The following is a 24,680-nucleotide window of genomic DNA, read 5'->3' as shown; positions in this document are numbered from 1 at the left end:
ACTTTGCCAGTTTTCATTAACAAGACATGGAAAACTGAAAAGTACATGTTCTGCCTTTTACTTACATGGCACCCTGCCCTATGGGCTACCTATGGCCTACCTTAGGGGTGACTTATGTGTAATAAAAAGGGAGTTTAAGACTTAGAAGGAGGTTTAAATACCAAGTCGACATGGCAGTGAAACTGATCACACTGGCTCTGCAGTGGCAGTCTTGAGAAATGTTTACAGGGCTACCTGAGTAGGTGGCACAATCAGTGCTGTAGGCCCACTAGTAGCATTTAGTTTACAGGCCCTGGGTATATGGTATACCTCTTTACAAGAGACTTACTGGTAAATTAAATATGCCAATTGAGTAATCACTAATGATAGCATGTTTTATGGGAGAAGTACACAAACTTTAGCACTGGTCAGCAGTGGTAAATTGCTCAGAGTCCTAAGGCCAACACAAAGATGGTCAGAAAAAGAGGAGGAAGGCAAAAGGTTTGGGGGATGACCCTGCAGATAGGGTCATTTCCAACAGCCAGGTAGTAGGTTGATGTACTACACACTCTGGCCAGTCTGGTGCAACTAAGATCATCTGCGCACAGTCCTGAAGCAGTCTTGTCAGGAACAGTGGAATCAGAGAGGTGGGAGGAAATGTGTAGTGTAGATAAAAATCTCACCTCTGGGTGAACTTGTGCCCTGCAGCATTAACTGTAGAGTGCAGATTTGCAGATAGTGTGTTTTCTCATGACTGGCAAAGTGGTCGACTGGAGGGTTGTCCCTAAACGGCGAAGATGGAGCGAACCACCACGAAGTGAACCCACCCTAATGATCAGCAAGATGGCACTGACTGATATTGTCAATCCACACATAAAAGGAGCCTGCCAGGCAGTTAATAATCAGCCAGACATCATGAGTCTTAGTTGAGGAGAAAAGTTTCAGTACATTTTGGCTCAGAAGGCGCAAGCCGTTCCCACACTGCTTGTTGGCATACCACATCGCAGTCATGTTGTCCGTCAAGAATTGAACTGACCAACCTCCCACATAAAGCAGGAAGGCCTTTAGTGCCAGGCAGATAATCTAAAGGTAGAACAGGTTGATGTGTGATTTCTGCTCTATGGGAGACCACAAGCCTCTGATCTCCATCACATTGAGATAATCACCCCAAACGAGGGAAGCAGCATTGGTTACCTCCATGGCTACTACTGGTGGGGAGAGGGGCTGAATGGCTACCCTCACATAAGGTGATTCATCACAAACCACCACAACAGGTCTTAAGCTGTTTCCAGAGAAATGTGAACAGTGCCTGTCAGGCTCCCCTTGTGCCGTGCCCTCTGAAATCATTCACCACTGGAATGCACACATTTGGCACTGAGCATGGAGAACCAGGCAATGCAAGAGGAATGCTCTTAAGATTTACCAGCTGGAATATAGTGATTACATAATTGTGGCTGTGAATTAGCATAAATCTGTCACCAAGCAATATAGCATGATGTAACTGAGGCAATGGCATGTCAGATAACATGGACGTTTCGATTAACTTTTAAATGGGTTTCTCCTCACAAGGTGTGGAATGGTAACAAGACTGCTTTTCTCACGCGTGGATGTTCTTTCTAGACCATTGATAACTAGAGTAAGGAAGTGGTTCAACAGACTATTCCATAAAACCCTCTACTAAGTTGCAGAAGTAATGGCTATATCCTTTACATTTTAAATAGTTGTCAAATATGATATAGTGGAACTAACAATGTTCTCCGATTTCGAACCCAATGTCAAGAAACGTAGAAAAAGGCATGAACACGCTTGCAAAATGAGTAGATGCCACTAATTTCGGGGCTACAAATAACGACTGTTTTCTAAGGATAAAACGAGTGACATAACACGTGGCAAATTCTAGCTACTCATATGCAAAACATATAGCAGACCAGATAGCAAAAGAAGGAGCTAAAATGACAGTCACCATGACTGAAATAATTAAGGTATGTGGGCTATGTAATTATCTGAGAGTAATCTAAAACCACAACTGATGTGGCACAGTGACGTTCAGACTTACCCAAACCTACTCGGTACAAAGTTCAAAAGGAAAATCACATTCTGGGGAGTGGCAATTACTTCATTGCAGAACATGAGAAGAGCCTCTTGATAGAACATTGTAATCATAATGAGAATTTGAGGATTATGTTAAATAGAAGGATGCAGTTTAAAAATGAGAATGAACAGGTTATTAGAACAGATAGCTTGGTGGTTATTTAAGGTACCCAAGTTCCAACAATGTCATGAATCAAATACCTCAGGAGGGGTCACAGTTGACATTGTAAAAGTGATAACTTGTTGCCGCATATGTTGAATTATATCAAAACCTATTGATTGGATGTCCAATTTGAGCATAGTTCCAACCTCCAAAACATAGGACTCCCAGGCAAAAGAAGCTACTTTCCAGGCACTGGTCTGAAACTCAGATGGATATCATTAGTCCCGTGGTAAGGTCAGCAAGAGTGTGCAAGTATATGTCAATTGTGACATGTATTTTTATGAAGTGGGAGATGGTGGAGATAGAGTATAAGCGCCTTATGTCCAAACTAGCAGGACAGGAAACCTTACATCCGCTCTACGTCTACTGTCCTAGCTGAAGGACATGAAAAATTAGACCAGGCAATGTCCGTGAAGCTGGCTAGAGGGCATAAGAAAGAGGACCATGTCCAACATAAACTCCATAGATTTTATATGGAAGCTACTATGAAAACCAACAGCCTCAGCATTATTGATTTAAACAAATGCTCCAAAAAATTGTTCAGTTTTAAAGGTTATTTTAAATCCATCAGTTGTTGGAAATTCGGTGCATCCTTATCAAACCTTTTGTAATACGTTAGCATATTATTTTCTTGATAAAATACAGGGTACTTATAATGATGTTAGATCTGTGCAGGTGTCACCTAACACGCTTCTTTATTCTAATTTCCATTGTGAACCCTGTTCATTGATGGCCATCTTTCTCAGAGGTGTCCAGAAAGGAGGTAGAGAGTCTTCTCTTCCATATTAAGTCCATCTCACTGTGGAAGAAGATCCTTTTCCTGCTGCCATCTAGAAACACCTTACCCCATCAATTCTTATCAATATTCTGTGCATTGTTAACTGCTCATCCGCTAAGGGCATTGTTCCTAAATGCTGGAAAAATAAGTCGATTTTGTCTCTTTTAACTAAAAAGTCTGCATAAAAATAGATAACCCCATATGTCTGGCAGATATAATTTTTTTGCAGTGTCACCCCGCCTTCCAAATAAACACCAGAGATCCAGTAGCAGCAGTCCCAACAATGTGAAAAAACATGAGAAGGAAATGAAAAGGTCACAAAAGTATGAAGACCCTGGTTTGTGGCCTCTTTCATGTAGCAGTTCACCTCCTATGTCACATTCCCTGCGTGGCCTACACAGTTAAACGATCAGTGGTCTTTTGTTGGACCCGAAATCTCTTTACTTTCTCAGCTGGATTTCCATACAGCAGCACAGGACGCTTTTACAGAACTCATATACCCACTAGTGTGTGTATAATGCCATGGGCAGGCTCGCCCCTGTGATCAGGGAGATTAGGAAACGCCCACATCAGACCCCATTAATAAAACATGTAAGTCCATTCCTTTCTTGGGATCTTGAGATAAAAGAGGACAACTTGACAGTGGCTTGCAATAACAGAACACCTCACAACATATGTCTGATGTCCTAAATAGAAATTCCTCGTTTAGACCATCATTACCCTTTGACTAAAGAACGAGAAGCATTGGCCCCATTGACGTTCTACTTGCTGCAAACAAATCCTAATGAGGTGCAAAGATAACTGAAGCCATCCACATCTTTGACGTGGCGGCGGACGACTGGCCTTCCAGGAAGATGAGTGTGAGTGCTGAAACACCGGACAGACAAAAATAAATAACGAAAGGTCAAATGAAAGGGCAAATGGAAGGAAAAGGTAGAAGTAAGGGATAAAGAACAGGCACGAAGGAAGATCTCATAACTGAAACAAACAATACAAGGAAGGACATATAAGGAAAATTCGTTATAAGCAGTGGAAAAACACCTTTCCTGTGAATTTTTGCAGCTCATTGATACCCACTGATTTTTCAAGTTTTGAAAAGAGTGTAAAATACCTGAAAAACCCACCAATTCACATCAAATATAAACTGAAAACTATGAAGCCTTTTTGTCGTTATATGTTCATTCCATTATTTTGGTTCGAGCTTTTGCTATCATAGATAATTATTTTTATCTGATTTTTCCGAAATATTTGGATCATTATGGGGGTGAATGAACTCTATTTGCTTATGTCAACTACTTAATTTAGGCGGTTGTCACATGTAAAGTGACATTCCCAGTATTCATATTGGTTCTCCTGTGTGCATTCTTCAACATTGTTAACTCTTATTTAATCGTAATGACTAGCATATTTCATTATAAGCCATTTGTATTGCAGTACTGAACGTTCAAAATTATTTCCACATAAAAATGCCATATACAGAATTTGCTTGCTAGCATTTGTCACAGAAACCATTTGTCATCTTTTATACTTCTGAAACTTTTGTCTCTGACAATCCTACAGTACTTTAATGATGTCAATATTATGATGCCAAAAAATTTCTGCTGATTTTCTGTGCTTAGAAGCTATTTAGCAGTATTTTTATTCTTGACACATCCGTACACACTTTATTACTGGCATTAGGCGGAGGCTTCCTGCAAATTGAACCGATGTAGTGATGTCAAAAGATCTTTTCCTGAAGGTGATTAGCTAACCTGAACAAGATGGGACTCGGGTCACTTCATTTTAGCTATTTATCCCATGCTGAGCTTTTTTACCGCTAAATTAGGGCCAGATGTACCAAAGGATTTTACCCATTCTGTGTCTATGGGAAAAAGCTTTCGTACATATGGCCCTTAGAGGAATATGTGACAGAACAACTGGGTCCTAAACAACTATAACCTAAACCACTGCTGCTAAACTACTAAAAAGTCTCTACAACTAAGTACTGAACAACTACTGTCTAAACAACAATTGTGCCTGAATTAACAATTGCCTGAACAACTAATATATATATATATTCTCTAAACAACTAATAAACCATAAAAACCAAAAAGAAAACCTTACCTTAAAATTAGTTGTTCAGGCAATTGTTATTCAGGCACAATTGTTGTTTAGACAGTAGTTGTTCAGTACTTAGTTGTAGAGACTTTTTAGTTGTTTAGCAGTAGTGGTTCAGGCAAGTAGTGGTTTAGACCTAGTTGTTCAGGATGTTTCCCCCCTTAGAGGCTACGACAGTGCCGCAAAAGGGGCGTATGTCCCCTCTGGAGTCCTTGTCGGCTACAGCTTCTACCTTTGCCACAAGCCAAGTCATCTGAAGAGGCTTTTCCACATAGTTCCTTTCCTGTCTTGTTGAGCATCTTCTTTTCTGGAAAGGATGGATAACATCCTAAAACATCTCATCTCTTGCTTCACTGACTGGACGAGTGCAAAAATTATAACAGAAAAACTCTCCCTCTGTCCCCAGTTTAGAGAAACATCAAATGATTGTGAATTCGTTCATGAACTGTCTTTTCGAGCGGCATTCAGTGAAGTTTAATGTAGGGGCGACACACGATAGGGAATAGATAATTTTCTTATGTGTGTTTTTACCTTACAGGGTTGTTGTGACACTGACCCTATATAATTTGGCATAGGTTTAATCTTTTCCTGGGTCTGTCTAGGGACAGGCCTTTCAAATAAACTACCACAGGAATAATACTCGATATGAGGAGGATGCTTTTGACAATAATAAATATAGTGATAAAAAATCTGTAAGCACCAATTACTCCAGGTGCAAGTAGAATGATGTTCTCCTAAAAGGTGTGGCTGACGAGAGAACGGATTGATTTCTTTAATAAGGGAATGCCCTGTCTCTTGAAGTGATTGGTTTCTATTGATGCTTATATCCTAAGCAATAGGCAAGGTAACTTTACCCCAAGAGTTATCTTTTTAAATGTATCGTTTGGAATTTATAACAATGATTAACTAGACATACACACGTAATTTTTTATATACATACATATAAGCACCACAATAATTATCTATAACCTGATTGGTTAGCTTTGGAAAATCGGTAAGTACAAACATGATTAAAACTTCACATAAAAAAACAAAAACATTATCGCTATGAAATAAGGACCAAGGGTTGGCCTTGTGAAAAGACTAATGATGTCATGATGAGACCAGGGTTCCCGATTGACCAAGCTGCCACCTTTGAAGCTATATTAAAATAACATTGAAATAAGTTAGACCTGACATCCTTGGTGTGGTCTTCCATCTAAAGTTTTGTCTTCACCCCTCCTGTTTTTTGAATTTAGCTTTTGTTGGCATTAGGACTTTGTGTACTTTACCACTGATAACTGATGCTCTCTTCCTAAAACATAGTACAATTGACTTACATCTGATTAGAATATTCAATTTACTTATGAGCCTGTAGTTTATTGTACTACATGTACCCAGGGCTAGTAACTTACACTATACCAATGGGCCTGCAGCACTCACTGTGCCACCCACTAAAGTTGCGCTTTAAAAAATCTCAGGCCTGCCACTGCAGCCTGTAGTGCAGTTTCAAAACTGCCATTTCTTCTTGGCTAAAAAACCTTATGTCAGGCCTAAACCTTCCTTTTTAGGTTGAGCGAGCAAGGGCTTTTCTACCTGTTGTAAGTAATCTGTGGGCTTTTAACCACGCCCATCTCATGCCCATCACTTTCACTCGTTCGTTGGCTTGCCTTTCAAAAATCCCTTGATGTCATTGGTAAATGCTTTACGTTTGTCCCGCCTTAGAGCGGTTTTGTTATCGCCTTGCAAACTGACCCTGTTACGTGATTATTGTGCGATTCCCGATATAGTTCAGTGTGGGCAAACTAGTTTTTTCTTTTGTCTCTCCCCTCCGTGCTTCATGGCGACCATGGTGCTCACAGGACGAACAGCTCAGAACAGCAGGGCGAACGCTATCGGCGGTATTGAAGGGCTGGTCACATTGTTCACACTATTACCTAATCAGTCATTCATTTTGCTCTCCCTTCACACTCCATAGCTTTTACAAAAACACTTGTAATTGATAAATGCTTTATGTAAAAAAACACCGAAATCCTCAAAGAGGCTCTCCCGACACAACAGGAGAGCTGATACGACAATATTCATTGCACTTGGGAAACTCGCCCCATAATGCCTTGCAAGCATTCTTTTACAAAAAATGTTTGCTTTAACTCAGCCTGTGGTGGTCCGGTCAGCACAATGAACTCTTTCTGTCTAGGTCATCTCTGGGTTCACCACACTAGGTTGGTGGGGACACCAAAATAATAACCCCTCCCACAATTCAGTGTCTTTGTAAGCTATCTCAGGGCTGGAACGTTTGTTTTACAGCTGGGAGTAGTTAATGTTTTAAAGACCTTGGACCTGATTTATACTTTTTTGCACCACATTTGCTTATTTTTTTTAACGCAAAAGCAGCGCAAACTTAAAAAATATAATTGTATTTTGTAAGTTTGCAGCAGTTTTACGTAAAAAAATGACACAAATGCGGTGCAAAAAAAGAATAAATCAGGACCTTTCTTTGTAATATTGTTGCAGTAGGCCTGCCAGTCATGAAATGTGTGTTGCACTATGCCCTCAAGGGGCTAAGTGTATGCTTGTACTGCATTAGTTACTGCCATTCTGTTTTCATGTGGTTATGCCCTCTAGGGGCTAACTATATTGTTACATGTTTCTTATAAATGCTATTTTTATTGTGTTGTCCTCTAGGGGCTGTTTTGAGCATCACAGTCAGAATACTGCAGTATCAGCGGCACTTGGAAACTTTCCATATAATGCTTTGCAAGCATTCTTTTAGAAAGCCTTTTTTGCCCATAACTCAGCCTGTGGTGGTCCTAGGACAGACAATGGGACCATCACCACAACATTTACAACAATGTGCTCTTTCTGTGTACATCATCTCTGGGTCCCCACACTAAGTTAGTGGGGACCCCACAATAATAATCCCTGCCACCATTCAGTGTCTGTTTAAGCTCTCTCATGGCTGGGACTTTTGTTTTACAGCTGTGAGTCGTTTGTGTTTCAAGGGCCTTGTTTGTAATATCCTTGCTGTATGCTTGCCAGCCCTGAAAATGTGTAATGTACTACACCCTCTGGGGCTCAATATATGCTTAGACTTCATTATTTTCTGCCATTCTGTTTATATGTGGTTATGCCCTCTAGGGACTAATTATATGGGTTCATGACCATGTTTCTTATAAATGCTATTTTTACTGTGGTGTCCTCTAGGGGATGTTCTAAGCCTTACAGTCAACATACTACAATATTTGCAGCACTGCTGAACTCGACCCATAATGCTGTGCAGGGCATTCTTTTTCTCAAAGCATTTTTGCCCATAACTCAGCCTGTGGTGTTCTAGCACAATGGGACCACCAGCAAAACCTTCAGCACGACACACTCTTTCTGTCTAGGTCAACTTTGGGTCCCCACACTAATTGAAATAGGTGGAAAAGTTGGTGTGAACAAGAGGAAATTACGATTTATTTAGGAGAAGGAGCACTGCACTTTTGGTCAGACTGCATTTTCCTGGCCTGACCATTGGTTTTTTAAGGTCAGCCGATTAGCACATTTTATTGCAAAGTTTTTAAACATCTTTTTAAAATTGTATTGAATTTGTAATGAAGTTCGGTTTTTAAGGGGCAGCCATTTTTACTACACTGTAGAGGCCCACGGAGGTCCGCCATCTTGGGGGGTTGGCGGTCTAGTTGACCGCTTCCCAGCTTTAATAAAACCGGTCCCGGCGTCCGGGCTGGAGATCGGATTTTGAAGGTTTTTAAAGTGGTTGAATTCATGTAAACTGGTAGTGGAGAGTGGGAGGAAGAGGGAACTAATGTGTGGGGAAAAATTGAAATAGGTGGAAAAGTTGATGTGAACAAGAGGAAATTACGATTAATTTAGGAGAAGGAGCACTGCACTTTTGGTCAGACTGCATTTTCCTGGCCTGACCATTGGTTTTTTAAGGTCAGCCGATTAGCACATTTTATTGCAAAGTTTTTAAACATCTTTTTAAAATTGTATTGAATTTGTAATGAAGTTCGGTTTTTAAGGGGCAGCCATTTTTACTACACTGTAGAGGCCCACTGAGGTCCGGCATCTTGGGGGGTTGGCGGTCTAGTTGACCGCTTCCCAGCTTTAATAAAACCGGTCCCGGCGTCCGGGCTGGAGATCGTATTTTGAAGGTTTTTAAAGTGGTTGAATTCATGTAAACTGGTAGTGGAGAGTGGGAGGAAGAGGGAACTAAGGTGTAGGGAAAAATTGAAATAGGTGAAAAAGTTGATGTGAACAAGAGGAAATTACGATTTATTTAGGAGAAGGAGCACTGCACTTTTGGTCAGAATGCATTTTCCTGGCCTGACCATTGGTTTTTTAAGGTCAGCCGATTAGCACATTTTATTGCAAAGTTTTTAAACATCTTTTTAAAATTGTATTGAATTTGTAATGAAGTTCGATTTTTAAGGGGTAGACATTTTTACTACACTGTAGAGGCCCACGGAGGTCCGCCATCTTGGGGGGTTGGCAGTCTAGTTGACCGCTTCCCAGCTTTAATAAAACCGGTCCCGGCGTCTGGGCTGGAGATCAGATTTTGAAGGTTTTTAAAGTGGTTGAATTCATGTAAACTGGTAGTGGAGAGTGGGAGGAAGAGGGAACTAAGGTGTAGGGAAAAATTGAAATAGGTGGAAAAGTTGATGTGAACAAGAGGAAATTACGATTTATTTAGGAGAAGGAGCACTGCACTTTTGGTCAGACTGCATTTTCCTGGCCTGACCATTGGTTTTTTAAGGTCAGCCGATTAGCACATTTTATTGCAAAGTTTTTAAACATCTTTTTAAAATTGTATTGAATTTGTAATGAAGTTCGATTTTTAAGGGGTAGACATTTTTACTACACTGTAGAGGCCCACGGAGGTCCGCCATCTTGGGGGGTTGGCAGTCTAGTTGACCGCTTCCCAGCTTTAATAAAACCGGTCCCGGCGTCTGGGCTGGAGATCAGATTTTGAAGGTTTTTAAAGTGGTTGAATTCATGTAAACTGGTAGTGGAGAGTGGGAGGAAGAGGGAACTAAGGTGTGGGGAAAAATTAAAATAGGTGGAAAAGTTGATGTGAACAAGAGGAAATTACAAAAAATTTAGGAGAAGGAGCACTGCCCTTTTGGTCAGACTGCATTTTCCTGGCCTGATCATTGGTTTTTTATGGTCAGCCGATTAGCACATTTTATTGCAAAGTTTTTAAACATCTTTTTAAAATTGTATTGAATGAGAAATTTCCTAGCTAGCGTGAAGGAAAGTTTCAATTCTATTAAGGACACGGAGGCGAGGATTATGCATAATCTTTCTTCACTTTTATTGACAGCAGGTTCAAAGTTCAACAAGAAAAAACTACAAAGCCCATGAGACCCACTCCCATGGCAACCACTGTCCAATCACACTGCCATCCGACTGAATGTATAAATATCCTCACGCGGTGACGTTTTTCCTCGTCTTCACTGCGAACTGACTTGGATCGTCGCTAGGTAGTCGCAGGATTCACTCCTAAGAACAAATGTAAATAATAGGTAAGCAATTGAATCCGCGAAAATTCAATAATCATACAAACGAAATCCTAGTCCTCTGACCAACATAGCAAACAAAGCCAATAGTACCAAGCTTAGGTAAAACACCTGGTATACCACAAAATAACTTTACATAAAGGAAGACTGAAAATACCACCTCTCAATGGATGAATTCCCTCCGGGTGGGCGCCATGGCCACCGTGGCGGGTGGGATAATCCTCGCCTCCGTGTCCTTAATAGAATTGAAACTTTCCTTCACGCTAGCTAGGAAATTTCTCATTCTATGTCAGGACCGGAGGCGAGGATTATGCATGTTCAAAGCTTACTCACCACCAATAAAGCGGCTTCATGAATAGGCTTAAAATAGAACTTTTTAAAAGTCGACTCGGAGGACCAGTCGGCCGCATTCATAATGTCTTCCAATCTAGCGCCTACTTGGATTGCTTTAGAAGCCATGGCACCTCGGGTGGAGTGAGCTCCGAACTGCTGGACATTAATGCCCGATTCCGATAGGATCCACCTGACCCACCGGCCGATAGAAGGGGAGGAGACCGCTTTGAAAGGTTTCTTAATGGAAATGAGCAATTGCCTCTCTCCCGGCGGCCGAAGTTCCGCCGTCACCTCTTCGTATCTCCTTAGGCATCTAACCACGCATATCTTGGGTGTATGATCAAAAGCAGGATAGGTTACTGACCTGGTACTAGACTTTGTACGCCGTGAAATCGTGAAAGTGACTCCCTCTGGCGAAAAAACTCTAGCGGATACATCCAGAGCCCTGACATCGGAGACCCGCTTGCATGAGATGAGGCATAGCAAGATTGCCAGTTTGGCTGATAACTGTTTACGTGACAGATACTGATTATCCGGCCATGCGATCAAGAAACGTAAAACCTGATCAACATCCCACAGGGAGGCATACCTCGGTTCCAGTGGTTTAGCCATATGAATGCCCTTCAATAGCTTACACACCCACGGATGTTCCCCTACGGGACGATCATCAATCGGAGGATGTCCTGCTGAAATTGCAGAACGAAAAGAATTAACTGAGCAATAAGATTGGCCAGAAGCCGCTAGGCCAGCCAGAAAGTTCAAGATATCGGTAATCTGGGCCCCCAAGGGATCGAAGTGCCCAGCCAGACACCAACGAGCCCAGCCATTCCGGGCTGATCTGTACCTCTTGCAAGTACTAGGGGCCCATGCCTGTCTGATGAAATCCTCAGCCTCTCGTGAAAGTCTGTGGTCTGCCCAGCGTTCCCTGAAATCCTCCAGGCCACTAGAGAGAGATGGCCCTGAAGAGCTAGCGGGTGGAATTGCCCCTCTGGATTCGACAGTATGTTCGGACGAACAGGAAGCAGAACAGGAAGATCGCAAGAGAGCTCCAGGAGCGCCTGGAACCAAACTTGAGACCGCCAGAGCTGTGTGATCAGAATGACTGTCGCCCCCTGGCGACGAACCTGAGCCGTTACTCTCGGGATCAGAAGGAAGGGGGGAAACGCGTAGTTCTGATCCCGACCCCAGTCCTGAAGGAAAGCATCGACTGCGCTCGCGCCGGGATCCGGGCGCCAGCTGAAGTAGCGAGGAAGCTGAGTGTTCCACCTGGACGCAAAGAGGTCCACCGTACAAGGACCCCATCGATCCAACAGAGCTAGGAACACCGCTCTGTCCAGCCGCCAATCGCTGGGATCCTCCAGATATCTGGAGTTCCAGTCCGCCAGGACGTTCTGGGACCCTGGAAGATACTCCGCTGTGACCGAGATTTGGCGCTGCAGGCAAAAATGCCAGAAATCTTTCGCTAACTCCGCTAGGGCCTTCAAGCGGGTCCCCCCCAGGTGGTTGATATACTGAACCGCCGAGACGTTGTCCATCCTTAGAAGGATGCAGCAAGAAACCTTGTCCCGCGTCAGGGATCTGATCGCAAACGAACCCGCAAGGAGTTCCAGGCAGTTGATGTGGAGATTGAGCTCCTGCTGGGTCCAGCGGCCCCCAAAGGAGATGTCCCCACAACGAGCTCCCCAGCCGAATCGGCTGGCGTCCGACTCTATGATCAGGTCGGGGCGGCCCCGAATATTGCCCTGCCGTTCCACGCTTCCATGTGGTCCAGCCACCACTGGATCTCCGTCCGCGCCTCCTGGGACAAAGCTATGAGCTCCGAGTACGAAAGGCCCCTCTGCAGATGATGGGCCTTGAGGCGTTGCAGGGCCCTGTAGTGGAGAGGGCCCGGGAAGATGGCCTGGATCGAGGAGGAGAGGAGCCCCACCACCCTGGCCAACTGCCTTAGGGAGATCCTGTCCCGTCTCAGGACCGTGGACAGTTCCTTCTTGATCTTCTTGATCTTCGGGCCCGGGAGACTGAGGGAGGCTGCCTGGGAGTCGATGAGAAACCCCAGAAAGGTCATCGACCGCGAAGGAAGCAGTTCCGACTTCTGTGAGTTGATCACGAACCCCAGATCCTGCAGAAGTTGAATAGTTATGTTCACATTGGATACGAGCCGCGATCGCGACTGATCCATGAGGAGGATGTCGTCGAGATAAATAATCAAGCAAATCCCCCGAGCCCGCAGGTATTCCACTACTGGCTTGAGTAGCTTCGTGAAACACCACGGGCCGACGACAGGCCGAACGGCAGGGAAGAAAACTCAATGCCTGTCCTCTCCAGATGAACTGCAGGAACCGGCGATGAGGAGGGAAGATGGGGACCGTAAGGTAGGCATCCTTGATGTCCAACCGCACCATCCAATCCCCAAGCAGTAAGAGATCTCTGAGCATATGAATGCCCTCCATTTTGAAGTGGCGGTACACCACCCACTCGTTGAAAGACTTGAGATTGATAACGGGACAAAACCCTTTGTCCTTCTTTTCTACAAGGAACAGATTGCTCACGAAACCCCTGGGGTGGATCGTCGACGGGTGGATAGCTTCTTTCTGAAGAAGCTCTTGAACCTCCGCGTCTATCAATGTCGCTTCCGCGTCTGAGAAAACCAAGGGCCGTGGAAGAAAGTCCTGAACCCGAGTCCCCAAAAATTCTATGTGGAACCCCGTGACCGTCTGCAGCACCCAAGCATCTGACGTTAAGGAGGCCCACTTGTGGGCGAAGAAGCGTAGTCTCCCTCCTAGAATGCGAGGGGAAAAAAGGGTAACACTCACCGTTAACTCCTCCGGGGGCGTTAGCTCCACCACGGACGGACCTCTTGGACTTCCCTCTACCCCGGTTGGGGAAGAAGGTACCCTGACGGCCATCCCTCCATCCGTTGTTTCGCGGTGGATAGGGTGAGGGGCCTTGTTGGAAAGCACGGCCGGAAGAGCGACCCCTGCCTCGTCCGGCCCCTCCGAAAACCTTTCCAGGAAAGATTTTCTTAATCGAGCTCTGCGCCTTATCAAGCGCCGAGAAGGTTGCTACGAACTTGCTCAGCTCCTTCAAGAAAGGATCCCCAAACAAGTTCCCTTGGGCCACCGCCACTGCCTCTGAATTGGAGAGTTCTCCTAACTTAGGGTCTATTTTAATAAGTAAGGATCTCCTCCTCTCTGCAGAGAGGGCGCAATTTGCGTTCCCCAACAAGCAGACCGCCCTTTGGGCCCATCCCGCCACAATATCTGTGGGTAAGGGAGAATTGGACCGCTTAGCCCATTCGGCAAGTTGGATGATCTGCGTGAGGGGACCCAGGACATCCAGTAACTTATCCTGGCATCCCCTCCAAGAACGATCGATACCCTTCTTCGGGTCCTTGACATACTCCCTGAAGAAAGTACACATCTTGGGATCCAGATCAGGGGTAGCCGCCACTCGATCTGGTAAAGTCGGGCGTGGGCATTCCGCCCGTAACCTAGCCCGAACTTCCTTCTCTAGGGGTTGGCGGATTTTGCTGGCCACATAATCCGCCACCCTCTTATCCGGATGCCACTCCGAAGAGCGGGGGTGACATAAGTCCTCTGGGTGGAACATTTCCGCCTCCGAGTCCTCAGTCTCAGGCGGGTCTGATATATTAGAAGACGGGCGCCACGGACGCCCGCTTCCTGATCCTCCACAGAGGAATCCCCGTCCGTGTCCCTCACGACCCGCTTAGGGGACCCCTGGGTCGGGTCCGATCTTGTGTGAAACACTTTACCGGTCTCTCCGGGCTCAGACCCCTCCCGGAAGGGTGGCTGCTGTAACGTGCGCGCACTCTTACCGAAGGATTCAGCCAGACGACCGAATCCTTCCAGGTGCCCCGCGACACGCTTGCGGCATTTCCTGGGGACTGCCTCTCCCTGTAGGTCAGTCTCCGTCAGCCCCATCCCTGTTCCCTTAAACACGTGGTCCGATAATCTGGCCACGCTGTCTTGTAAGGGCCCCAAGGCCCTATTGATAGCCTGCGTCAGTAGGAGGTCCATCTCAGGAGCCAAGGCCCTCTGGGATGAGCCCTCCCCCGGGGACAGGGTGGGGAAAGCGTCACGCTCGTGTGTGAGGGACATAGTAGGGAAGTTTGCAGGAAAAAACGCCCCTTTTTCACTTTGTAGGGCAGCCCCCTGCACTCCTGCCGTCGCAGAAAGTTCGGGCCTTCACGAGCGGAACGCCCGTTGAAAAAATGAGGCCCACAGCCGAAATCACCGACACGCTGTGTCCGTGGGGGTTGGAAGGGTTTAAAGTGAGCAGGGACTCACTTCAAACCCCAACGCGTTTATCTGAAGCGTCCGAGCGCAAACGCGACTCGAAACGCTGAGGAGAAATGCTCGGGAGCACTGGAGCGCGCGAAAGAGCACCCTCTGGTGGACCCGAGAGAGATTAATTTATCGATCGCGCTCGGGCTAAAAAGCCTACTGCGCGTTGATGTTGCCAAGCAACAAGTACACAAACCCACATGCGCGCGATCGATCGATCGATCAAACACAATGAGAAGTCAACACTAAATCGTTAACAAAGACCGCTTTCTTAGATCTACAACTCAGAGACAGAGAAGGGGCACTTATCTGACAGAGAGCAGTGAAGAAAGAGGAAGAACGTCACCGCGCGAGGATATTTATACATTCAGTCGGATGGCAGTGTGATTGGACAGTGGTTGCCATGGGATTGGGTCTCATGGGCTTTGTAGTTTTTTCTTGTTGAACTTTGAACCTGCTGTCAATAAAAGTGAAGAAAGATTATGCATAATCCTCGCCTCCGGTCCTGACATAGAATTTGTAATGAAGTTTGGTTTTTAAGGGGCAGCCATTTTTACTACACTGTAGAGGCCCACGGAGGTCCGCCATCTTGGGGGGTTGGCGGTCTAGTTGACCGCTTCCCAGCTTTAATAAAACCGGTCCAAGCGTCCGGGCTGGAGATCGGATTTTGAAGGTTTTTAAAGTGGTTGAATGCATGTAAACTGGTAGTGGAGAGTGGGAGGAAGAGGGAACTAAGGTGTGGGGAAAAATTTAAATAGGTGGAAAAGTTGATGTGAACAAGAGGAAACTACGATTTATTTAGGAGAAGGAGCACTGCATTTTTGGTCAGACTGCATTTTCCTGGCCTGACCATTGGATTTTTAAGGTCAGCCGATTAGCACATTTTATTGCAAAGTTTTTAAACATCTTTTTAAAATTGTATTGAATTTGTAATGAAGTTCGGTTTTTAAGGGGCAGCAATTTTTACTACACTGTAGAGGCCCACGGAGGTCCGCCATCTTGGGGGGTTGGTGGTCTAGTTGACCACTTCCCAGCTTTAATAAAACCGGTCCCGGCGTCCGCGCGCCGAAGGCGCGCCAAAGGCAAGATTGTCCACGCCCGTCCGTGCCAGGACAGGGCTAGGGGCCACCCCCCCTGCATCAATTAAGTATGGTAAGTCCAGATACCTTTACCTATTCGTCAGGTGCGCTAAAGGACCTTAGGAAAAGAGTAGGAGAGGGCTGCTACATTTGTCCCAGCGATGCGAGGGAGACATGGTCCTGCCCTAGATGTGATTGCACTCTGGAAAAGCCTATGGGTCCTGACTCAGATCAGGCAGAACCCTCCAAATATAATGTGAGGATTCAGCTAATAAATTGCCGCTCTCTGCCAGCACACAAACTAGACATAAATCTCTTGCTGAGCGAGGGGGCACCAGATGCCCTCTTTTTGACAGAAACGTGGCTCCATGAGGGTTCAGGGCCGGATTTAGCTCTTGCAATACCCAAAGGGTATGTGATAGCAAGAACTGATAGAGATAAAGGGAAAGGAGGGGGAATAGCAATTATTTTTAAACAAGATTTTCTTTTTAACTATAGTCCCCTTGATCTCGCAGGGTGTGAGGGAATGATTTTTTCCATTAACTTCAATTCTACGTTTACATTTACAGGAGTACTACTCTACCGCCCCCCGGGGACTTATGATGAATTCCTGAACCTATTACCAGAGCGGATGGCAAGTCTCATTTGCAATAGGCCGAATTTTACTTTATTAGGAGATTTTAATATCCAAGTTGATAATTTAGAACTGATGGCAACTAAGCGGTTAGTCAATGATCTGGAAGCTCTGGGATTACACCAATTGATCAGAGGCCCCACACAGGAGAAAGGGCATACTTTAGACCTGGTGTTTAGTAATCTTTCATCGTTGGTCGCACTAGCCCCTACCCCTGTAGCATGGTCCGATAATTTTTTAATCACCTTAAAGGCTAATATAACTAATAGGTTTGGACACCACCATCACTCCAACAGTAAGATTAGGAAGTGGAATAAACTAAAGACAACAGAATGGGTCAATTCACTGAATAGAAATAAAAAATATTTCATGAGGGACCGGCAGATAGACCCTACCTCTTTTAATGAGTGGATCTCTGATAGTCTGGACAGAGTGCTGCCTTATACACCCCTCTCTGGGCAAAACAAGGGAGGAAAGGCTCCCTGGTTCAATAACCACTTAATGACATTAAAGAGGAACTGTAGGAAGATTGAAAGGAAATGGAGGAAATCACTAAAGGAGGAGGACAGAAAAGAGTACAGAGGTTCAATTAGGTTGTACCAGAAGGAGATCAGATTAGCCCAAGCGACCTTTTATGGAGATAAAATTGAAAAGGCGGCAGGATCTCCAAAATAAATTTTTGGTGTGCTCAAGGAGCTATTGTATATTCCTGCATGCCCGGAAGCAATGGAAGCTTCGGAAGAACATAATAACAATGTTGCCTCCTTCTTCTTAAAGAAGATTGAGGACATCTATGAAAACTTCTCAGGGGAAGTAGGGGGAGTCGCAGGGCATGCGATGGAGAAGAAGGAAGGTGACAATGTTTTACAGAGTTTTCTTCCCATCTCTGAGGAAGGAGCTTTGGGGCTCCTCAGTAAATTAAAATCAGGCTCTCCAATTGATCCCGCACCTCCCCATATTATTATGCAGGGAAGAGTAGCGCTAAATCCGGTAATAACCGAGATGTTAAACAGCTCGCTACAAAGTGGGATGGTGCCGGACTCCTGGAAACATGCAGTGGTCAAGCTCCTTCTAAAGAAGCCTAATCTAAATGGAGCGGTCTTTAAAAACTACAGGCCTATATTGCTCCTTCCCATGATCGCAAAACTAATTGATAAGCACGTAAATATACAACTATCGGGCTTTTTGGAGGAACATAAGGTTTTGCATATAACTCAAATGGGCTTCAGACCGGGACACAGCACTAAATCTGCCATGATTGCGGTTACGGAAGAAGCGAGGAAACGAATGGACCAAGGTCAGGCAACTGTAATAATAACGCTAGATTTGAGCGCAGCATTTGATACGGTCTATCATGATCTACTCATTCAAAGAATGGGAAATAGTGGGATTAAAGGAAGGGCGCCTAAATGGTTAAGCTCGTTCATACAAAATAGAACCTTTCAAGTCCTGGATCGTTCTTTTTTCTCAGCCCAGTTGAAACTTTTATGCGGAGTTCCGCAGGGCTCATCATTGAGTCCCACTCTGTTCAACATTTACATGTCCCCCCTAGCAGAAGTCATAGAACCCTTTGGGGTTTCCCTGGTGTCATATGCGGATGACACACAGCTGGTGGTTTCCTTCTCCCCCAATAAGGAGGCGGACAACTCGGCCTTGCCTGCCTGTCTCCAAGCGATTGCTGCCTGGATGACAGAGAGCAGGCTGCAACTCAACGAAGAAAAGACAGAAATTATGGTTTTAGGAAAACTGGCCAACCCTGCTAAAAATAGAGGACCAGTAACACATTTAGATTACTTCCCCCCCCCAAAGCTCAGATTAAAGCCTTGGGAGTTTGGTTGGATCCCAAACTCACCATGGAACATTGAGTCAAGAGAACATCAGCCACCTGTTTTGGAATTCTTAAGCTACTAAGGAAGATTATTGGTCTGCTTCCGCCATTGGCAAAAAGATTGGCCGTTCAAGCCCTGATTTTATCCAGATTAGATTATGGAAACAGCCTCTTTTTGGGATCTCCAGGTTATGTGGTTAACAAACTACAGGTGGTACAAAATGCTGCAGCACGTTTGCTCTTTAATCTGCCTAGGACCACATCAGCTAAAAAAGCTCTGATTGAACTGCACTGGCTTCCAGTGGCAAAAAGGATAAAGTTTAAGGCTCTTTGCTTCTTCCACAGAGCTCTATATAAAAACGATCCTCATTATCTAAAATCATTAATTTTACTATATACACCCACAAGGGTTTTGAGATCGGCCTCTAAAGCCCTGGTAGTGGTACCCAAAGTAAAGAGAACATCATGGGGAGGAAGATCCCTGAAGTACCAGGGAGCCAGACTTTGGAACTCCCTACCCACGAATATTCGCATGATGAATCAGGAGACTGAATTTAGGAAGGCCATTAAAACCTGGCTATTCTAAATTCTTCTAAGTTCCCCCTCTCCCGGGAAGTTTGAGATTCCTCCAGTATGTTCTAAACTTTTCAAACTGATCAGCGCTACGAGGCCTCCGGGTAGCTGGCGCTATATAAGTCTCAATAACATAACATAACATAACATAACAGGTTAGTGGAGACCCCAAAATAATAACCCCTCTCACCATACTATGCCTTTTTTTTTTTTTTTTTTTTTTTAGCTCTCTCATGCCTGGAACTTTTGTTTTACAGCTGAGAGTAGTTTGTGTTTTAAGGGTCTTGTTTGTAATATCATTATAGTAGGCCTACTAGCCTTGAAAATGTGTAATGCACTATGCCCTCTAGGGGCTAAATATATAGTTGTACTGCATTACTATTTGCCATTCGGTTTTCATGTGGTTATGCCCTATGGAGGCTAACTATATGGAAACATGACCATGTTTCTTAGAAATGCTCTTTTTATTGTGGTGTCTTCTAGGGGCTGTTCTGAGCATTACAGTCAACATACTACAATATTCACGGCACTTTGAACTTCACCCCATAATGCTTTGCAAGACATTCCTTTTACAAAACATTTTTGCTTCATAACTCAGCCTATGGTGGTCCTAGGCCAATGGGACCACCTTCAAAACGTGTCCACCACATTATGCTCTTTCTGTCTAGATCATCTCTGGGTCCCCACACTAGGTAGTGGGGACCCCAAAATAATAACCCATCCTACCATTCAGTGTATTTGTAAGAACTCTAATGTTTGGAACTTTTGTTTTCCACCTGGGAGTAGTTTGTGTTTTAAGAGTCTTTTATGATTTTTTTTTTCAGTAGGCGTACTAACTTAGTTATATGCAGGGCCACTGGAATTATGTGGCAGAAAGGACCAAAAATGCAGCAGGGTTTACCAATTAATGTGATAAAAGAAGTCCAGTTATAAATTTATAATGCCAATAGCTCCAACTCAAGTAAATGCAAGACCTATTGCATTGCAATGCTTGTTAATATAGCCTTAAAGCCCACCATAGCGGGCTATACTGTGCATTAAAGGCCCACTCCAGGGTTAAAGCCCTGAGCCGAGGGCAAGGGCGTCTAACAAGGAGGCGGGACTTTAATGCTGTAAAGCCCAGCTATGGAGGGCTATAAGGCTATTAGAACATTTTGCCACTAGAGGACAGGATGTCCTTATAAATAAAACAAAGGCCACACAGAGCCTGAGTGGATTGAAATCCCCTCAGCCTCCCTGAGGCCTTTGTTTACAACAACAGGTGTGAACAAAAACATTGGAATGTTGATGTTGCGGGCTTCTACCAGCCATTTGAAGCCTAGAGTGCTCCATTGTTTTCAAAGCAGCTCTCAACATTCCAATGTTCTAATACATACAAGTCACCGCTAATGTAGGCCCTAAAGACGCATATGGCAGGGTACATTGTATTTAATAAATATGGACATCTATTTTAAGTTTTACATGTCTTGGTAGTGAAAAACTACTGAAATTCGTTTTTCTCAATTATAAGGCCTAGGTCTTCTATTAAATACCATTGAGTTAGCTTGTTATGTTTATTATGTGCTAAAGTTTGATTGAGAGCAAGTAGGGTGTATCTTGTTTAGGCTCAAATTAATTGTAGTTTAAAATCCTCAATAATGGTAAAGTTGGATTTTAGTTCACAGTTCTGGAAATGTTATGTTTAGAATGTTGCAAAACAACAAGGTGATGGATGGAATGCTTGAATTAGTCTCAGCCACCGGCAATTGCTCGGGGCCCATCCAAGTCTATCATTTTTTGGCCCACCACCCCACCCCAGTTTTGACCCAGCCATATCCAAATCAGTGTTGACCCTGCTCCCCATTAAATTAAGCATTAGCAGAAGAAATCTTGTATTTAGCAACTATTGTGAACATTTCGCGGAATCCATTTTGTATTCATGGCAGCCATTTTCTCTGCCATGTGCTTGCCATGTGCTCTGTCCTACCTTTCTGTTAACTACTCTTGAAAATCTGTCTAGTGACAAGTTATATTTAGCACCTCCCACTTTCGCACATGCCCAGTAAGATCTGCAGCAAATGCAAAAACAACAAGGTGATGGATAGAATGCTTGAATTAGTCTCAGCCACCGGCAATTGCTCGGGGCCCATCCAAGTCTATCATTTTTTGGCCCACCACCCCACCCCAGTTTTGACCCAGCCATATCCAAATTAGTGTTGACCCTGCTCCCCTTGGGAAAAGTCCAGCCCGGACTGCCAGGCCAGTTCCTCCCTGGACTGGAAACAAGCATCCTGGGCCTGGGACAATCCATTGTTTTCCTGCCCACCATGCCACCCCAGTTTGGACCCATCCATATGCAAAGCAGTCTTGAGCCTGCTTCCCATGGGAACAGTCCAGCCTAAACTGTTAGGCCAGGTCCTCCCTGGACTTGGAATAAGCTTCTTGGGACTGTTTTTTGGGGTATCACCCCTCATCAGCCTGGCTAGCTTGAACGTAGTAACACAGTGAGCCCGGGACCCACGTCTGGCCTTACCGAGCGCACTTAGGTCAACAAATGCAAAACAATAAGGTGATGAGTGGAATGCTTGAATGGATCTCAGCCACCTGCAACCATTTGTCTGTCTAGTGACAAGTTATATTTAGCACCTCCCACTTTCGCACATGCCCAGTAAGATCTGCAGCAAATGCAAAAACAACAAGGTGATGGATAGAATGCTTGAATTAGTCTCAGCCACCGGCAATTGCTCGGGCCCATCCAAGTCTATCATTTTTTGGCCCACCACCCCACCCCAGTTTTGACCCAGCCATATCCAAATTAGTGTTGACCCTGCTCCCCTTGGGAAAAGTCCAGCCCGGACTGCCAGGCCAGTTCCTCCCTGGACTGGAAACAAGCATCCTGGGCCTGGGACAATCCATTGTTTTCTTGCCCACCATGCCACCCCAGTTTGGACTCATCCATATGCAAAGCAGTCTTGAGCCTGCTTCCCATGGGAACAGTCCAGCCTAAACTGTTAGGCCAGGTCCTCCCTGGACTTGGAATAAGCTTCTTGGGACTGTTTTTTGGGGTATCACCCCTCATCAGCCTGGTTAGCTTGAACGTAGTAACACAGTGAGCCCGGGACCCACGTCTGGCCTTACCGAGCGCACTTAGGTCATCAAATGCAAAACAATAAGGTGATGAGTGGAATGCTTGAATGGATCTCAGCCACCGGCAACCATTTGAGTCACATCCCAACCAATCATTTTTTTGCCTACCACGCCACTCCAGTTTGGACCCAGCCATATGCAACTCAGTCTTGACCCAGCTCCTCATGGGGACAATCCAGCCCGAACTGCCAGGTCAGGCTTTCCCTGGACTGGAACCAAGCATCCTGGGACCTGTTTCAGGGTATCACCCCTCATCAACCAGGCTAGCTTGAATCCAGTGGCACAGTGAGCCCGGGACCCACATCTCGGGTGGCAAATGAAAAAACAACAAGGTGATGGATGGAATGCTTGAATTAAGCTAAGCCACAGGCAGTCGCTCTGGCCGCATCCAAATCCTGTGTTTTTTTTACCCAACACGCCATCCCAGTTTGGACCAAGCCATATGCAAAGCAGTCTTGAGCCTGCTACCCATGGGAACAGTCCATACCGCACTGCCAGGCCAGGTCTTTACTGAACTAGAAACAAGCATCCTGGGACCAGTTTTGGGGTATCACCCCTCATGATCTAGGCTAGCTTGAACCCAGTAGCACAATGGCACGTCTAGAAAGTTGCAATTTTCTTGCTATTATCATTTGGTACTGGATGCCAGTGTCCTGGATCACATGACTGGGATTGGCTTAGCTGTTGGTTTTTGTGTGTTGCTCCCAGACAGTGAAAGAAAGGCAGTCTGGGTGTTTGCATATGGCTGAGTGTGGAAATGTTCTCTTTCCTTTTTACACTTCAAAGTCCTGCCACCAGCGCACACACAAAGGAACATGAAACTAGCTTTTCATCACCCCAGACTTCATAGAGCCTTGGTAGGTGAAGGTATGAACTTTCCAGAACTAGGATAGGCAGGAAGTCCTCCTACTTTAAATGCTGGCACCAGGTATACATATTGGACCTCCAGAGCCACTCATAAGTACACTGTTGAACCTGTGGACACCACAGAAGAAGGACTGCCTTGTTCCCCAGAATACTGCCCCGCTGCTTGAGGCATGCCTGCCTTGTTCAGCAGAAGACTGCCCTGTTCCTATTAGAGGACTGCCCTGCTGCTTTAGGTCTGCCTTGTTCCCCTGAGGAATGACTTGCTACTTGAGGCCTGCTCTGCTCTCTGAGAAGGAAGACTGGACATGCTCCCTTCATCCCAGTGTATCCTGAGTAACTCCGAGTATCTTTTGGCTGGCCCCCTGTTCTGAGCTACAGTGATACAACAAGCTCCAGAGGCCTCCCTGCAACTGCCCGCTGTCCTCCTGCAACTAGACCTGCCTAGTGTTGCAACCGGACCTGCTAGAGCCCTGTTGGTCTCTGCTAGAGTGAATCCCTGTTCACCAAGAGGTGCATCCTAGGTCTTTGACTCTTGGCTGGCATCTGAGTGCACATAGCCAAGGGATATATGGTTTGCTAAAGGAGCTCCACCCAAATAATAGTCCTGAGTTTCAGGTGAGGTTTATAGAGAGTGAGAGGGCCTATAAATACAGACAGAATAGCCATAGGGGCCATAACACTATTGCAACATTATACACATGGACAATGGTATGCTCTAAATTAAAGAGAGTGAAACAGAAAACCAAATATAGGAATTTTGCAGCAGAAAGCTTATATCAGTCCTGTGGTGTGCCTTTGTCTTAAGGGAAACTTCAGAGTTCCAGTGTTCTAATAAACTTTAAGAATTAGAATTGGTGGTTCTCCGTAATGTATAACGAAAATAGAAAATAGCACACATAGCTAAATGAATCAACATCCTCTCCTACTAACTAAATAACTATTGCTGTGATCCATGTGATGGAGATCAAATTTTACTAAAATATTAGTTGTATAGAAGTTAGCATATGGTGACTTATAAACCTTCATTTAAAAGCCCAACAGAGAAATGATCACGAAATGTAAAATGTGCATGTTTGAATTATGGTGGACAGTGTGGCCTCCATTCGTATTTGACATTTTGTTCTAACATAAAATATATTGTGCACTTATATTTGAGTGAATTACTGACATGAATTTATACTGAAAGTATTATTTTTTAGAGAAACTGTAGAAATGAAGTATATAAGGAGTATTACACGAACATGAATTAATCGTACTTTTATTGATTTAAATGAATTTATTAATGTGAGTTACATGTGTTCAGAGAAATATATGCATGTTTAAATTGTGT

This window comes from Pleurodeles waltl, chromosome 9, assembly GCF_031143425.1.
Source record: "Pleurodeles waltl isolate 20211129_DDA chromosome 9, aPleWal1.hap1.20221129, whole genome shotgun sequence".
NCBI classification, from domain to species: Eukaryota; Metazoa; Chordata; class Amphibia; order Caudata; family Salamandridae; genus Pleurodeles; species Pleurodeles waltl.
This window is presented reverse-complemented; position numbering follows the sequence as displayed.